Source organism: Haliaeetus leucocephalus, unplaced genomic scaffold, assembly GCF_000737465.1.
Source record: "Haliaeetus leucocephalus isolate CR32 unplaced genomic scaffold, Haliaeetus_leucocephalus-4.0 Scaffold189, whole genome shotgun sequence".
NCBI classification, from domain to species: Eukaryota; Metazoa; Chordata; class Aves; order Accipitriformes; family Accipitridae; genus Haliaeetus; species Haliaeetus leucocephalus.
This window is the reverse complement of record NW_010972625.1, coordinates 685324-685607: the sequence shown is the minus strand read 5'-3', so window position 1 is coordinate 685607 and position 284 is coordinate 685324.

The following is a 284-nucleotide window of genomic DNA, read 5'->3' as shown; positions in this document are numbered from 1 at the left end:
CGGCCGGGTGGCGCGGTCCTGGCCCGGCGGCGCCCGGAGGCGGGCAGCTACAGAGAAGGGGAGCGGCGGCAGGGCCGCTGTTCCCGTGAGACCCCGGATTCAGCCCCGTGGGAAGCGGCAGCCATTTTTTGTCCCCGCCGCGGGACGGCAGGAGGCAGCCATGTTGAGCGAGGGCAGCGGCGTCGTATCGGTGCCTGTAAGGGGCGGGAGCCATTTTGGGTATTGGCCGTGCGGTGGGCGACAGCGCCGCCCGGGCCTTGCCGCGGCTTAGCGCCGGCGCGCAG